The sequence below is a fragment of the Dendropsophus ebraccatus genome, chromosome 14 (assembly GCF_027789765.1).
Source record: "Dendropsophus ebraccatus isolate aDenEbr1 chromosome 14, aDenEbr1.pat, whole genome shotgun sequence".
Taxonomy (NCBI): domain Eukaryota; kingdom Metazoa; phylum Chordata; class Amphibia; order Anura; family Hylidae; genus Dendropsophus; species Dendropsophus ebraccatus.
Genome location: NC_091467.1, coordinates 27,672,873 through 27,688,065, shown reverse-complemented (window position 1 = coordinate 27,688,065; position 15,193 = coordinate 27,672,873). Strand labels below are relative to the sequence as shown.

The following is a 15,193-nucleotide window of genomic DNA, read 5'->3' as shown; positions in this document are numbered from 1 at the left end:
TTCTAAAGAAACATTGGCCTATACTCAAACAAGATCCCTATCTAAAGGACATTCTCCCTGCAGCACCTTGCATCACATTCAGGAGAGCACGCACGCTGAAAAACCTTCTAGCCCCCAGTAAACTCAAAAATAACAAACCTTCCCAGAGAAATTACAATAACTTCCTTGCACTTTCTGGGAGCTATAAGTGTGGCCACACCACATGTAAATGTTGCAGCACCTTAAATCATAGACAGAAATCCTTTACATCCAATCAAACAGGTACCACCTACGAAATAAAATCTCATATGACTTGTAATTCAGATTATGTCATCTATCTGATAGAATGTACCTGCGGACTACAGTATGTGGGACGGACCATCCAGACCCTGAGAAACAGGCTGAACAAGCATAGAGCCAACACCAACAATGGATTCATGTTACACAGCATCTCCAGACATGCAGCACTAGAACATAACAGTGACTTCTCCGAATTTAGAGTTACCCCAATCGAACAAATACACAAAGACAATTGTCAACGATTCTCAAAACTAAAACAAAGGGAAAATTTCTGGATTTACACCTTGCGAACCCTGGTACCCGCTGGACTAGACAAATGCATTGAAAACATAGGTTGATTATATGTCTTGTATCTACTGCATATTGTGACTGTTCATTTCTCCCCCCCCCCCCACACTCCCTCTTTCTATATACCAGCTCTGACCATTTATAAACTCCCACACATATTTGATACCATATCCATATTTAATTCATTTCACTGTATAGCCTATACATTATCTGTTATAACATTGTAGTATATATTCCATTAAGCTGCCACATACAATTTGACCCTATTCAACTGCTTATATAGCTGCACTCACCTTATCTCTCCTGATGTATTCAAAATACCCTTTCCTTCCATTTTACCCCTGTCCAGTTGCTCACCCACTCCTCTATGCTACATTGAATCAGCTCAGCTATATCCTCTATTGGGTTCACTCATAGCCACTCCCCCCCCTTCTTTTTTTTTTTTTCCTCTTATTTCCAGTGTCCCATCTACACCATATTTTATCGTCCTCCTCATACTGTCTATCCTCCTCCTTCTCCTCCCATTATTTTTGCTGACAGAAACTTCAATTATTCACTGTCAGACCATTTTCTTACCCACTCCTCTCCACTACTCTGAATCAGCTCTGCTACATCCCCCTGCTTGTTTTCCATTGGCCTCTCCATATCATGTGACCAGACCTCTGAGCACACCACTCAGGGCCCGCCTCCTGTTACTAGGATACGGGACACTCACTCTCTCCATTGGCCAGCAGGAGCTGGCAGCTGCTTAGGACTTAATTACACTGTTACTGCTATAAACATTCATTCATTTATTTATTTATTTATTTATGTTTCAAACCCCCTTTTCCTGCCTGTTTATGAATGAATACATGTTTAACCACTCATGCTGTGTAGTGTAAACCACACTCTTTTGGTCCACCTTTGATGCATTATGTTACTATTGTTCACTGTTTACTATTGCTTAGCCCCACCCCCTAGGCGGGATTGGCGCCTTTTTTCAGCTCATATAAACAAGCTGTTTGGCACATGGCATACATGCAATCTGATGAAGGGAGATGCAACTCCCGAAACGCGTAATTGCTTATTTTATGTACATTTTTACTGATTTTATCCAATAAATCAGCCATTTTATGTTTTATACTCTACTCGTTGTGAAGGATTTTTTGGCAGCGCCAGGATACCTACCCAGGTACTTTTTTCTTCTGTCTACTGCATGAAACCACGGGTCCCGACACTGGGAGAGTCCCGTTTCCTGGATCCTTCGGCCGGCAGCCATCATCCGACGCTACAAGATACCCCATAGTGGGGTGATACGCACAAAGCCCAAGGGGCTAAAAGGTGAGAGTCCACCTATACTTTTAATTCATTCAGTTTCATGTAACAGGATTACACGAGGCGCCATCCTCCCGGCTCCTTTTTTTCCCTCTTGTCTTATTCCCTCCTTTTGTAGACACAGGACATGTGACCTCCTCCCTGGGGGCCGGGTTAGCTGTCTATTGACTTGGTAACCCGACCCCCAGGAGACATCATCTCCATGCACCTGTGCTGCTTCCATAGACTTACATGTGTCCCTGAGCCTAGGTTTTTGTAATATGAAATGTTATAGTTTTTTTTTAAACTGCATTTCTTATAATTTTTTTGTAAAATGACAGAAAAAAGAAAGGCAATTTATAACCACTAGCAACATGACTATACACAGCAATTCAAACAGAATAAAGTCAGTCTTTGGTAGCAGTACAACACACATTGCATGGAATTAACTCAATTAATTACGTTTTGCACAAATCCTAGAGGAAAATGCTGAGTAAGCACAGTCCAAAGATACACAGCCAGAACTATAACTTAATAAAAAGGTATAGTTCCCTGCTTGCTGTCAGTGAATGCAGTTATATGTACCTGTTTTTTTGTCACAGCTCTGTATATTGTAAGTGTTATGGATGTTCTTAGAGTCTGGATGGAACTAGAATGTTTTCATTCACAGTCAGCAAGCAGAGATCTAAATCTACACTACACCCCCAGCCCCCGGTAAACAGATGGTAGTTATGCAGCGCATAGCTACAACATGTGTGCGTGTCAAGTGCAATAGTAATGACAGCAGTGGGCAGGAAAGAAAGCTAAGTGGGCGAGTATGCAAAAGGACCAATCAGGTAGATGCATGATGGGAAATGTAGTTTCCTGGCCGGCGCCATCTTGGATATAGATAGGCATTTAGAAAAACCTGTAACTCAGGAATTGCAGCAGCTAGAAAGACAGGATTAATCTTAAAATATTCAGGGGGACTTGGTGAGTAAGACCAACTAGCATTTCATTTTTTAGCTCTTAGGTGGATAACCCCTTTAACCCCTTTGATTTGGCTAGAAGGTGACCATGTGTTGGAGCATGCTCACAAAAACTGGAAGCGGGTAGCATGTTTCTTGTATAAAAAAATACATAATGAATACCATGAATACCTGCTCTTTTTACCTGGGTTTTAGCTAGAGAACCTTTTCCTTTGTATGTTTGTTTTTTGGGCGAGAAAAAAGTACACATATATATCCCATATAGATATATAATTAAGCCACATTATCTGTACCGTATTTGGACAGAATAATTTGCATTTTTTTTTTACCCAAAATAATATGGTTCTTAGCAGTATTATACAGGTACATACTTTTGCCATAGACTCCTATTATCATACTTGTATTGAAGTGTTGTCATATTGGACAGAAATTTTACTAATATAATCTATGTTTACACAATGTAAGTTTCCTATTAATCACAGCCGTTGTTTCCGATTTGCATTTTTTCACCTACAGACCCACATGAGCCCTTATTTTTTTGTGACACGAAATGTACTTTGCATTGAATTATTTGTGCAGTGATTTATTATTATTATTTTTTTTTGGGGGGGGGGGGGGTTCTTGTGTTTATGCAGTTTGCCCTATGATAAAACTAACATGTTTTCTATTTTCCTCAAGTCAGTGCGATTACAATGATAGGCAACTTTTATAACTTTTATTTTATGGCTTTTAAAAAATTAAAACCTTTAAAAAAAAAAAAAAAGTTCTTCAGATTGCTCTATTACCATCCTTATAACGCTTTTATCCTTTTCACTTTTTGTGCCATTATCTGGACTACTCTGTCGGTAGATTGCTTGTGTATATGGGGCTTTTTGATCACTTTTTATTACAATTTTTCTGGATTTGATGTGACAAAAAATCATTGATTTTGCACTTTTGCAGGTTTTTGCGCTTGGCTGGTGCCAATGTCTCAGCATAGTACACAGAATGCTGGAGTCATTTGGTGTTTTCCCACTACTCAATTACTACTCAATTTCTGCACTCTATTGACCACTGGTATGTCCTCATTCTTTTCATTTAAGGGTATGTTCACAATGAGGAATAGGCAAGTATTCAGCGGGGAATTGAAGAGGAAAGTTTTCTGCTTGAAATTCTTCACCTATTTATCTCTGGCAGCAGGGGCGCCGCAATCATGAGGCGACCTGAGTCGTCTGCCTCAGGCGGCGCCACCAGCTGTCTTCATGGGGGCGGCATTCCAGGGCCGCTTTAACCAGAGGGCACATGGTGCACGTGCACCGGGCCCACTGGTTAAAGGGGCCCCCCCGAGCAGGCCGGCCGTTGCTATGTGCGACCAGTGCGGTCGCACAGGGCTCCGGCCACCAGCCTGTCAGGGGGGAGCGCCATGGATGGGTAATCTACTTACCCCTCCATGGCGCCCCCTGCAGGGCCCCCCCGTCCGCCGCTGCCCCCGCCCGCCCGCTGCCGCTGCGGCGCGTCAGCGCTGCAGCAGCAGCGACACTGACAGAGAGAGAGCCATTGGCTCCCTCCCTGTCAGTCACTCTTGTGGCCGCACTTCCTCCGGTCACAAGAGGCCGCACTCTCCCTCTAGCGCCCGACGTCACCGGAGCGTCGGCGCGAGGGTAAGGGGAGTGCAGCCTCTTGTGACCGCAGGAAGTGCGGCCACAGGAGGGAAGAGAAGAGGAACGCGTGGACCTAGGTGAGTAACAGTGTTTGTTTTTTTCAATGTTATATGGGAGGGGGAGCTATATACTATTGGGGAGCACAGGGGGCTATATACTATGGGGGAGCACAGGGGAGCTATATACTATGGGGGAGCACAGGGGGCTATATACTATGGGGGAGAACGGGGGCTATATACTATTGGGGAGCACAGGGGGCTATATACTATGGGGGAGCATAGGGGACTATATACTACTGGGGAGCACAGGGGTCTATATACTATGGGGAGCACAGGGAAGCTATATACTATGGGGGAGCACAGGGGGCTATATAGTACTGGGGAGCACAGGGGGCTATATACTACTGGGGAGCACAGGGAAGCTATATACTATGGGGGAGCACAGGGGAGCTATATACTACTGGGGAGCACAGGGGAGCTATATACTACTGGGGAGCACAGGGGGCTATATACTACTGGGGAGCACAGGGGTCTATATACTATGGGGAGCACAGGGAAGCTATATACTATGGGGGAGCACAGGGGGCTATATACTATGGGGGAGAACAGGGGGCTATATACTATGGGGGAGCACAGGGAGCTATATACTATGGGGGAGGACAGGGGGCTATATACTATGGGGGAGGACAGGGGGCTATATACTATGGGGGAGCACAGGGGAGCTATATACTATGGGGGAGCACAGGGGGCTATATACTATGGGGGAGGACAGGGGGCTATATACTATGGGGGAGCACAGGGGAGCTATATACTATGGGGGAGCACAGGGGGCTATATACTATGGGGGAGGACAGGGGGCTATATACTATTGGGGAGCACAGGGGAGCTATATACTATGGGGGAGCACAGGGGACTATATACTACTGGGGAGCACAGGGGTCTATATACTATGGGGAGCACAGGGGGTCTATATACTATGGGGAGCACAGGGGAGCTATATACTATGGGGGAGCACAGGGGAGCTATATACTACTTGGGAGCACAGGGGACTATATACTACTGGGGAGCACAGGGGTCTATATACTATGGGGAGCACAGGGAAGCTATATACTATGGGGGAGCACAGGGGAGCTATATACTACTGGGGAGCACAGGGGAGCTATATACTACTGGGGAGCACAGGGGGCTATATACTACTGGGGAGCACAGGGGGCTATATACTATGGGGGAGCACAGGGGGCTATATACTATGGGGGAGCACAGGGGAGCTATATACTATGGGGGAGCACAGGGGACTATATACTACTGGGGAGCACAGGGGTCTATATACTATGGGGAGCACAGGGAAGCTATATACTATGGGGGAGCACAGGGGAGCTATATATTACTGGGGAGCACAGGGGAGCTATATACTACTGGGGAGCACAGGGGGCTATATACTACTGGGGAGCACAGGGGAGCTATATACTATGGGGGAGCACAGGGGGCTATATACTATGGGGGAGCACAGGGGGCTATATACTATGGGGGAGCACAGGGGGCTATATACTATGGGGGAGCACAGGGGAGCTATATACTATTGTGGGAGAGCACAGGGGGGGCTATATACTACTGGGGAGAGTGCACAGGGGGGCTATATACTAATGGGGGAGCGCACAGGAGGGCTGTATATAACTGGAGGAGCACATGAGGGGCTATATACTACAGGGACACCTTAAAACTATGGAGGCACAGAGGGGTGTAACTATGTAGGAGTACAGAGGGGTGTAACTACTGTATAGAGGTACAAGGGACCTAACTACTGTATGTGTTGGAGCCTAAAATATTTGTCTGGCAGATTCTGGAGAGAAGATTCACAGCCAGGAGAAGACTTCAAGGTGGCCCAGGCTGGATGGAGAGAAAAAGAAAAGGTGACAGACTCTGATCGGAGAAGACGCCCCCGGTGAGTCACTGGATGTAACTGCACTCTGTTATAGGATTGTAGTGTTAGGGGTCATGATGTGGCGGTTTTATGTAATGGTATCATTGGTGATATCTTTCTGTTTTGTTTAGTGCAGTTTTTATGTAATATATAATCACTGTATGGTGGAAATAGTGTTATAAGGTAACTACTGTATGTATTGGGGCTCTTGATACAGTGTGGGGGCAAATTCAGTACATTATACAATGTGCCGAAAGGGAAGGGGGGGCCCACTCTTGAGGGCTGTGCACTGGGCCCACCAATGTATTAAAACGGCCCTGCGGCATTCAGTGGCAGACTATAATATGAGCGGTTCGGGCGGCCGCCCACATTATAATCCGCCACTGATTGTACCATGTACCGGAGTCCCCCTGCGCCCGGACAGCATCTGTAATGAGATGCTGTGAGCGGGGGAGACTGTATTCATAAGCGCCGCGCTGTAATAAATCAGCCGCGCGGTGCTGTTACTACAGCGCGGCGCTTATGAATACAGTCTCCCCCGCTCACAGCATCTCATTACAGATGCTGTCCGGGCGCGGGGGGACTCCGGTAAATGCATTCCACGTCCGTGATCCGTCAGGATCACGGAACGTGGGAATGCAGCCTTAGTCCCCCGGCTGATGTGCGGCTGCCGGAGGTGTCCCATCCTGTCCCCGGCAGCGCACGCATCAGAGAGATCCCCGTGCGCCGGAAGTCACAGCCACAGGCACACAGGGAGCTCTCTGATGCGCGCGCTGCCGGGGACAGGACGGGACACCCCGGGCAGCCGCACATCAGCCGGGACCAGACCAGAGAGGCTCGACGGGGGAACGGAGGGCAGGTGAGTTGTGTGCTGTTTTTTGTTTTTGTTTTATCTGCTGTGCAGGGGGGGGGGGGGAGAGGGGGACCATATATAAGGTAGGGGGGGAAGAGGGGGACCATCTATAAGGTAGGGGGGGAAGAGGGGGACCATCTATAAGGGAGGGGGGAAAGAGGGGGACCATCTATAAGGTAGGGGGGGAAGAGGGGGACGATCTATAAGGGGGGACCATCTATAAGGGAGGGGGAGAGGGAAGAGGGGGACCATCTATAGGGGGGGGAAGGGGACCATCTATAAGGGAGGGGGGAAAGAGGGGGACCATCTATAAGGGGGGGACCATCTATAAGGGGGGGGAAAGAGGGGGGCCATCTATAAGGGAGGGGCGGGAGGGGGACTGTCTATAAGGGGGGGGGGAGAGGGGGACCATCTATAGGGGGGGGAAGGGGACCATCTATAAGGGAGGGGGGAAAGAGGGGGACCATCTATAAGGGGGGGCCATCTATAAGGGAGGGGGGAAAGAGGGGGACCATCTATAAGGGGGGGGACCATCTATAAGGGAGGGGCGGGAGGGGGACTGTCTATAAGGGGGGGGGAAGAGGGGGACCATCTATAAGGGGGGGGGAAGAGGGGGACCATCTATAAGGGGGCATCTATAAGGGAGGGGGGAGAGGGGGACCATGTATAAGGGGGGGAGGGGGACCATCTTTAAGGGAGAGGGGACCATCTATAAGGGAGGGGGAGAGGGGGACCATCTATAAGGGAGAGGGGACCATCTATAAGGGGGGGGAAGAGGGGGACCATCTATAAGGGGGGGGGGGAGAGGGGGACCATCTATAAGGGGGGGAGAGAGGGAAGAGGGGGACCATCTATAAGGGGGGGGAGAGGGGGACCATCTATAAGGGGGGGGGGAGAGGGAAGAGGGGGACCATCTATAAGGGGGGGGGGAAGAGGGGGACCATCTATAAGGGAGGGGAAAGAGGGGGACCATCTATAAGGGGGAAAGAGGGGAGAGGGGGACCATCTATAAGGGGGAAAGAGGGGGGAGGGGGACCATCTATAAGGGAGGGGAAAGAGGGGGACCATCTATAAGGGAGGGGGGAGAGGGGGACCATCTATAAGGGAGGGGGGAGAGGGGGACTATCTATAAGGGGGGGGGAGAGGGGGACCATCTATAAGGGGGGGGGGACCATCTATAAGGGGGGGAAGAGGGGGACCATCTATAAGGGGGGAGGAGGGGGACCATCTCCTAAAAGATCAGCACCCTCCTCTCCTGACATTCTCTGTGCTGCTGTGACCTGTCCTAAAAGATCAGCACCCTCCTCTCCTGACATCCTCTGTGCTGCTGGGACTTCTCCTATAGGATTAGCACCCTCCTCTCCTGACATCCTCTGTGCTGCTGGGACCTCTCCTATAGGATTAGCACCCTCATCTCCTGACATCCTCTGTGCTGCTGGGACCTCTCCTATAGGATTAGCCCCCTCCTCTCCTGACATCCTCTGTGCTGCTGGGACCTCTCCTATAGGATTAGCCCCCTCCTCTCCTGACATCCTCTGTGCAGAAAGGGACCAAACATTATGTTTATTGGGGACAGCAGTGGGGGGGGGGGGGCAGTAGTGGATTATAATGTGGGCGGATTGACGGGGGGGGGGGGGGGCGTCATTCTATAGTTCGCCTCGGGCAGCAGAGAGGCTAGAATCACCCCTGTCTGGCAGAATAGGAACAGAATTCAAGCCAAATACTAGTGGAATTCAAGCAGAATCCAAACAGAATTTCAAGCAGAATTCAAGCCCCATTGACTTCTATAGGATTCCACTAGTTGAATCCGCCCAAAGAATTCATGTCAATTCTTCAAGTGGAAAGCGCATCTACAACTGATCCACCTGTGTCTCACTGTGGTATCCCACCACAGGTGTTATTAGTTTTTACACCCCTCGCAAAAGTCTGTACTTAACGTTAACGTGGTAATGGAGTGGTTCCTAACTTTTACCACAAGATGTCGCTGTTATCTGTAAATGCACTTATGTATTGCACAGCTGTAGTGAAAATTAGGTTATTGTTTGTTATGAACTGTGCACCAATGAGAGCCCTCTTCTCTTCTTCACCTATCTCTATGCTCCTTTTCTCTTTACACTTTCTTCTTCACCACTCACAGGAGAAATTACACCTCCTGTAGGAAGTTGTCACAAAGGGAGAGGAAGTGCACACCTACACTTAGTCAGTCCAGTGCAGTGTAGTCTAGTGTGTGGTAGTGGATAGACGCACATGGGAGACATGGAGACATTTTCTTCAAAAGCTATACCTATTCCTAGTATGCAGCGCTAAGCTACTCGAGAGAGGACTAGTCAGAGATCACCCCAACCCACACCATGAACACTTCTAAAAGGGCAGGACAGTATCCTGCAACAAGGGGAACTGATCCAGATAGAGCAAATTTGCTACAGGCCTACATACTCTATCTCGGAGCGCAGGTGTAACCAGGTAAACTTGGCCACTTTGCTCAACTTAGGCAACAAGGTCTGGGGCTTGTGTCACCCTAATAGGATGGGTCACCCAACACTGTAGGGCAACAGGTGTTATCACGTCAACAAAGGTCGAAACATCTTTCTCTTTCTACTTTCAAGTATTCTTCAGTATTCTACTTCTTCTTCTAAAGTTCCGTCAGAGCACACTTTTATCCTGGGTTGGGATTCTCGGCACACTCCTCTGCACTACTCTGAACTTGCAGCACAAACTCCTCTCAACTGTTCTCAGCTCATTCAACTTCTCAGCACACAACCAAGTCAGCTCAGCTCTTCTACTCTTAGGGTACAAACCCACTTGACGTATTTGCTGCGTGAATCAGTCTTAAAAATAAGCAGGCAAAACGCAGGTTGGCTTTATACAATTGTTCTGCGTTAAAATACGCAATTGCGTATTTTTGAAGCGTGAAGCTACATGCGTTTTTCACACAGGTTGTTAACTGATGCTTTGCTAACAACAAGCTTCACGCTTCAAAAATACGCAATTGCGTATTTTAACGCAGAACAATTGTATAAAGCCAACCTGCGTTTTGCCTGCTTATTTTTAAGACTGATTCATCAACTACGGTCAAGTGGGTTTGTACCCTAAAGGTTCTTAGTGCAGATTCTGTTCTGTCACATCTACAGTCTACAATCAGGTATTGAACAATGTATTCTCACAGTAAAGAAGATTTTATTTATGATAACAGTGATTTTTGTTCCGGCATCTTTACAGTCACTACTCCATCCTTGGGTTATCTCCCCTTTCTGTGGGTGGCGGTACCGATAGTCCAGGTGGGTCACAGCTCCACTCTGGACCACCGTGATAAGTACCCAAGGGACCCCCTCACAGCCCGGCAGGTCACCGACCACAGGGGAGAGGATATAGCTAGCTCCCTTAAACTAAAAGAAGGTGTGCCTCCATACCTGTGTGCCCCACTGGCACTGGTGTCATAACAAACTACCATCTGGCTGAGCTATAACTTGACCAACCACTACATCAGTGGCGTCACACATCACCACCTGGCAAGTGGCCGGTCGTTCATAACAAGGCTATTCCACCACGGCCACCACATCACATGTACCTGATGTCTATAGAGGGAATACAGGGATGTCTAAACATCTTGAAAGGGCAAGAGACTCTAATAAAGTGCCCATCTATTATAACATATCATAGTTATTATATCTGAAAAGTAGGAGTGGAATCCACAGCTCCAGTAAAATGTAGAAAGTTTATTTAAAATATAAATAAAAAAGCAACAAAAGAATAAAAACACACCGACGCGTTTCGGGTACAACCCTTAATCATGGCAAATAACAAATCATGAAAGAAGCATTTATATATGTTACATAGCACTGCACAATGAACACCCCACTAAGTGGGAGGAGAATAACGACACCAGGTGCTATTAAGCATATGATCAAATCGGATCTCCTAAACCAGACAACACATATTATATAATTAGATGTATAATGACTAAGCTACGAATTTAGAATGAAATAATGTACAAATACAAATATATATATATATATATATATATATATATATATATATACAAAAAGCATATACATACATACAAAAATCAATAAAAAAAAAAAATAAATAATTGACATCAGTTCTATAGTTAAGTCCCTTCGGGTGGCGTGTGTCTAGGTTTAGTATCCGATAATTTTCTCTGCTACTAAGCAATTTTGTTCTATCTCCCCCTCAGGCTGGCAAACGTACCTTCTCAACAAAAACAACTTGTAGTGAGCTAGTGTCACCTAAATGACACTCTCTGTAGTGTTTCGAGAGTCCCGATACAAATTTGGTGTAGGTATAGCATCCCTAATGTGTTCATGTATGCGTGTTTTGGTGCTGCCTTTGTATTGTAGATGACAAGTAATGCAAATGGCCAAGTATATAACAGAAGTGCTATTGCAATTGATGAAACTTTTAATGTTATAAGTGCGACCATTACTAACGGATGCAAAGGAATGTACTCTACAAAGGATTTTGCCTCCCCCTCGCTGCCCTTCCACATCAGGAGGAGGTCATCAATATACCTTCGGTACCATAAGATGTTATGAGTGTACGAATTATGGACAGAGTACATGACGACCTCCTCCCAATATGACATGTAAAGATTGGCCAGCAAGGGAAAGAAGCGAGCACCCATGGGACAACCAACCTGCTGAATGTAAAACATACCCTCAAACTGAGACAACAAAAATTGTGTAATCAAAAGAATATATTCCACTAAAGAGTCTCCATAATTGTTATATTTCCTCAGATGATATGTTAGAGCTGTAATAACTTTTTCGTGGGGTTTGAAAGTTTATAACGCAGCAGCGCCACGAGCTAGTGGACGTGACAGTTATAGAATGAATTTGTGATAATAAACTTTTGCTGTCACGTATATAGCCGGCGGTTCTGGTGACAAGAGGTTGCAATAAGGAGTCTAGCCAGACGTTCCAATAATGAACTAACTCCTGACACGATGACCCTGTGCTTGAGTAACTTATTCACAATATGGCTACTCCCAGCTCCAATGATATTCCATTATTTTTTAAATTATTTTTTTTTAATTATTGCCCGATATTAAATGGGTTATCTGGTGACCATTTCCAATTTGTGCTGAGGCAGATGCGGAAAAATAATGAAAAAGAAAAAAAAATCCAAATTGAAAAAAAAATGAAATGTGAGAACAGAGTCCAAGTCAATAACTGAGAAGTTACAACATTCTAGGGACAATTTGCAGCACAACCACAAATTACCTTTAAAGTGTGAACACAACCCTTATCTCGTTTATCTTATTTTTTTTATTGCTGGAACCACATTATATTACCGCCAATTATTGATGTTTTTTTTCAGTATATTATGTTCCTGTAATTTATTTTTACCATGTGGCTATTTACCCTGGTTATCCATACAATGGTGAAATGGACCCAGGATTATAAAACTCTGATGTGTTTTATTATGATTTATTGCAGTGCAATGGAAAAAAAATATAACAGATGATAGGAACCATATGTGTTGGGAATGATACCCAGCTGTTGTAACTACCAGCCATAAATGGGACCGTCCTGTCATGTTCCTCTTATAGAAGCTCTCTAAGACCCCAATATACCTTTGTAGATTGATGCTGATCGACCACAACTATTTATTGATTGTTATTCAAACAATGATAATATTGAGGCTAAGATGAAACTACATGGATAGTAAGTAGAATGTTACTGACCATGGCTAAACCTAAAAAACCTAAAAAATTGACCCCCATATAAAGTCAGAAGTCTGAAGATGCTAATAAATGGTAAAACATGTTGGGGAGACCTTGTTCTGAAACAGGTGAATGAAAAGTAGCAAGATCTTATATAAGAGTGGATCAGATAGATGTATATATGGTCACTGGTGAATCTTTCACTGTTTACAATTCGATGAGGAAAAGGTGAAAAGCAACACAACTGTTAATAAACAATTAATATGGTGCAGAATAAGGTCACTTAATGCTGCGTTTACTCGGAGCGATAATTCGCCCACTCAATGGTTTAGCAATTTTGAAGCAACAATTTGTTTTTTATAATGATCAGCGTTTAGACAAATAAATCATTAGAAAAATCGTTAGAAAATTCGTAAGAAAAATCGTTAGAAAATTTGTAAGAAAAATTGTTATTGCGATCGTTTGTTAGATCGCTTAAGCCCATCTTTCACATAGGGTCAATCTTTGAAAGACTGTTTACACGAAGCGATCTGCGAACTTTTAGTGAATGACGAACAATGATTTGAGAACATGTTGCAAGATTAAAATGAACGAATTTTCGCTCGTCGCTTGATCGTTTACTGTGTTTACACGGAACGATTATGGCTGAAATGCGATTGTTATTGCGAAAATTCGAACGATAATCGTTCTGTGTAAACGCAGCATAAAGCGTTCAGTTTCTTTCACTTATAGTTTACAGAACTAGCAGGTGGTAAACCATCCCTATGCATCACCAAAGCTTACTACAGAATAGTGGGGGACAACTGTTGTCTCCGCCCTAGCATAGTAGTGGTGGTGGGGTGGGGGCAATAACAGACCGGTGGTAAAATGAGGTAAACATGTATCATACAACCTCAGGCAAAAAAAATTTAAAAAATGGACTCGCAATATAAAGCCAGAAATCTGAAGATGCTGGTAAATGGTGAAACATGTTGGGGAAGAACTTGTTCTTAAATTTTTAATTTGGCACTGCTAGGTGGCAGCTACCTGTTGCCAAGTGAATAATTAGTAGCAAGATCTTATTCAGGAGAGGATCAGATAGATGTATTTCCCAATGGGGAAATGTGAAAAGCAACACTGTAAATAAACAATTAATACGGTGTGGAACAAAGACACTGGAGACATTTAGATTATGTCACATAGAAGCAGCGGCAGTATTATTTTTTTCCATCCATCACAAGAGCATTTGGGTGCTACTACCTTACACAGCATCCCCCAGTATCCTATGTTCCTCTGATATATACGCATGCATTATACGGGAGGTGAGGTGGCTGGCTGTTCAGTGTTCTCTGCACCTACCTGGCATTGTGAACGTCTGATGTATACAAGACTCAAGACAGTACATTGTCAAAAAAGTACCTGCATATATTTAACGTTTCCTATCCTATTCTGGTATATGAACGGAAGATAGTCATCATAGTCGACGTTACAGGAAAGGGTAAAAGGAAATATCAATGCAATATCTGCAACACAGCATGTCAAAACTTTCTATCGTACTTTAGAACTTGTTTAACACTGAACTGGCTGTGGTGTCACTGTTTTATCTCCTGAATGGAAAATCACAGTGCAGAAACACACAAAAAAGCTGCACAACAGTTTCAGCTCTGCTGCATCTATGAATAAAACTAATTGATGAGTAACGGCAGAGATGTAACACTCACCTATCGGAGTCAGATGGGAATGAAGTCTTTAACTGGAGCAGAGTTACTGTGTAGAGGCAGATATCAGCAGGGCTTGCCTATATTTATATACAAGGAGGTGTTCCCTGTACACGGCTCGTAGGGAGCTTCCTGAACAGGGCTCGGGTGTGATGGCTCCATCAGAAGTTATCTTAAAGTGGAAAAAGAAATGGTTTTATTTTTCTGTAAATATGGAGGATATCTGTATATAAAGAATCATTGTGCTTGGATAGTAGAGAATTATTATAGTTTATAGAACTAGCAGGTGGTAAATCATGTCTATGTATCACCAAAGTTTCCTACAGAATAGTGGGTGACCACAGTGGTCTCAACCGCAGCATGGTGGTGCAACATAGCAGCAGACCTAGACACACCTACTCTTTGTTGGGAATTAAAGGAGTTGGCCAGGATTAGAAAAAACAGCGCCACCCCTGCCCTCAGGTTGTGTGTGGTATTACAATTCAACTCAGCATGGTGCAGCACAGTGTCTCAGTGGTTAGTACTGTAGCCTTACAGTGCTGCAGTCCTGGATTCAAATCCCACCAAGGGCG

At 45.1% G+C, this 15,193-nt stretch overlaps 1 protein-coding gene across 1 annotated transcript in view; it reads right to left on the bottom strand.

The window, feature by feature from the left end:
* Positions 1-14,674, bottom strand: part of LOC138772265 (NXPE family member 4-like) — a 97,499-nt gene extending 82,825 nt beyond the window's left edge. The window contains exon 1 of the mRNA XM_069952549.1: positions 14,625-14,674. The gene's annotated coding sequence lies outside the window, so the exon portion shown is untranslated. The remainder of the gene's footprint in view (positions 1-14,624) is intronic.
* Between the last annotated feature and the right edge of the window lie 519 nt (positions 14,675-15,193).